A 3,107-nucleotide genomic window follows, 5' to 3' on the forward strand; every position below is an offset into this window, starting at 1 on the left:
GACATACTTGGAGACTAAGTTAGCACGAGCAGAGCAACATCAGCGGTAACCGCAGCAGCGACCCCAACACGTTACTGGTACAGCGCCCGGCCGCCCCGGGCGGGGGTTACATCAGCGGCAGCGTTTACGAATAGCCCGACCAGACGGAGGTACGCTGTGCGAATATCGTACGTACAGCGACTGGGCTGTGTATAGTTACGGCAGCGCCTGCCATGACGATCAGGTCTCCAACCCAAACATCAAGCAGGCCAAGGGCAAGACCACAGCCTGAGGCTGTAAATAGGCTCAGGCTCAACCACCGGCACCGCACCGGCACTACGGATACGGGCTCAGCCTCAGCAACCCCAGGTTGGTAAACTGTCGTAGACCGATGAGATCTGTATCTGTATGGTTTAGTCAGCAAAATGTCCAGGAAGACATATCCACGCTAACTTGTAGAGGAGCACTACGTGTGGACAGAGCGCGACCATTGAAATTTGTCTGAGATCTGTCTCTTCTCGTTGCCGTCGGTCATGGGCTTCTTAGAGACAGATTCCGGCGGTAGTAAAATGGTAATGCAGTATTGGCAGTAAGCCAATATCGTATCTAAGAGGCAAGAAGATATACCTCAAATTCACTCTACCAAATTCCACCAAAATTTCAGGGATTCCTTAGTATCTCATTTCCAGTCACTCACATAAATTTGAATTAAATGAGACATGGGGAAGCATTGAATTCAACGTTGACTTAGTTGTGGTTGTTTCTGCTCGCGCTCACAGCTTACGCTGTTTAATGTTAACGTTACACATTACGGTGGCTTTTAAATAAGGGGGACCATCATAGACATCATAAAAAACAAGGTTATATGCCTTCTAACCTGGAGTAATGTGTAACTCATCATGAAATATAGATTGCTAGTTGTTCTCTCCCCCTCCCCCCCCCCCCCATGAGACTAACAATTAGAGTTACTGTCACACAGGTCAGTATCATTACGACAGCGCGTTGCTGACTGCAGTTATTCACGCGATCACGACTACTCTCCACAGGCATTCATTGTCGGCAGGTAGTTCGCCGTACAGGAGGAAAAGAATATGAAGTTTCCGTGACAACCTGAGGACATACGTTGATGCAGCAGGAAGAGATGATGGATGTGTGAGGTAAGACATCGTGTCCTCATTGCTAGATTCCCACTGGTGTGATATTTTGAATGGAAAGTGCTTCAGTAATATTATACTAATCACAGAGTTAGGAAAATTGACTTTATTTCTTTTTTTTTCTTCTATGAATGTGATGTTTCTTATGGAAAGTTATGAGATTGAATAAGCTGAATGAACAATTCTCAGAGGATATAGATATGTGATATAAACAGCCATCCATATCTTTCAACAGAGCAGAATTCTGGATGCCTAATCCAGTCAAGTACTAACTTAGTCAAGTACTTGTACTGTTTGAAAATTGTTGTTCAAATTTTACATCTTTATTGTTATTTATTTGTGTGTGTGTGCGTGTGTGTGTGTGTGTGTGTGTTGAAACTAAAGTTTCAAAGATGAAGTTTAGGAAGTCAAGACTTTATGCCCCATTGTGAATGTTTTTTACTTTTGTGATAAACTTGGAATATAGTGATTTGGTGTGTTTTTTCAAAGCTAGTAATATTAGGAATAATAAAGTAGTGATGGTAGTGATCATAATAAAATTTTCATGATGAATTATCACTGTTGTTATTACTTGAATAATGAAAATGATGTTACTAGTCATGATTATCATCATCATCATCATCATCATCATTCATCATTGCTTTCCCCCTTGCAGAATTACAATATATATGCCTCTAAATATATTGTAGGCAAACTGTAATAGCAGGACCTAGAGAAACCTGAAACAAGTACCGGTACATCAATATGGTACTAATTGGAAACATTTCAGTTCATCTTTTCAACATCAAGTTTATTATATGTTGATAAAATTATGTTCCAAAAGGTATACAGTATTTACCCAGTAATGTCATGCATTGTATTTCTGTTGTTTCCACTAATACACAATGGCAGCTACAGTGTGAGAATGTTTGAGGCCATGAGGGGACCTGTAACTATGCCGTCTACGAGATCTGGGAAACAGAAGAGGACTGGAAGACGTGAGTCACTTTGTGTTGATCTCTATTGATCCAGTGATGGTTTTGCCAAGGTTTGACACTGTAGCTCCTTATTATAAAGCATAGATTATTAAGTTCAGAAGAAAATCAAGCAAACAATTCCATACTTCTTCAAATTCATGAAATTCTTCCGTCTAGATGTTTTCATTGCGACTGATTGACAAATTGCCCCACATCGACGTAAATAAGCACTGAATTGATCAGTGTTTTAGTAGTAGCCATGATATTTACGTCGATGTGGGGCAATTTGTCAATCAGTCGCAATGAAAACATCTCGACGGAAGAATTTCATGAATTTGAATAACAAAGCAGTACCCGCTGCATGCTATAAGGATTAGAACCAACACTTGCTGTCGGGCGAAAGCTCGGTGGTCTAGTGGAGATGACGCCTGTCCGGTGATCAGGAGGTCGTAGGTTCGAATCCTGCTCGAGTATGTACGCCCATGATTTTTTATCATGGCTTCTACTAAAACACTGATCAATTCAGTGCTTATTTACGTCGATGTGGGGCAATTTGTCAATCAGTCGCAATTCCATACTTCATTTGTCAGAATAAATTGTGCAGTATTAAAAGAAAAAAAAAAGTGTCTTGTTCAGAATGTGTTCACTGTTATTGTAGTTTGTGTTTATTTGTTTGTTTGGTGGGTCATAGGATTTCTGTACCAGATGAGATGTAATTGCTTATGATTTGTGGTATTTTGTAGTACATGTATCATGTTCTTTGTTGATAAGCTTGTCTTGTATTCTTTCAGGAACTTTGCTGGTGCCAAGTCAAAGTCTTTCCGTCGAGAGAATGTGGATCTTTTGGACAAACCAGAGCAGCTGACTTCAATGGCTATACCAGGTGAGAGTCATGTTACCCCAGTGATAGCTGGAGTCCAATTCCAGAGTGGTTAACCCTGACTTTAACTAGTGGGGAAATTCTGTTTAATCAACATATTGCTTACAGGAGCCATGCTTGTGCTGCGATAACTATTTT

At 40.7% G+C, this 3,107-nt stretch overlaps 1 long non-coding RNA gene across 1 annotated transcript; it reads left to right on the forward strand.

Moving 5' to 3' along the window:
• Window positions 1–253: 253 nt before the first annotated feature.
• On the forward strand, window positions 254–2,111 carry LOC140235648 (uncharacterized). Its single transcript, XR_011901703.1, has 3 exons — window positions 254–348; window positions 1,026–1,136; window positions 2,025–2,111. It is a non-coding gene; the product is annotated as an uncharacterized lncRNA (long non-coding RNA).
• Window positions 2,112–3,107: the final 996 nt, after the last annotated feature.

The sequence above is a fragment of the Diadema setosum genome, chromosome 12, assembly GCF_964275005.1.
Source record: "Diadema setosum chromosome 12, eeDiaSeto1, whole genome shotgun sequence".
NCBI lineage: Eukaryota > Metazoa > Echinodermata > Echinoidea > Diadematoida > Diadematidae > Diadema > Diadema setosum.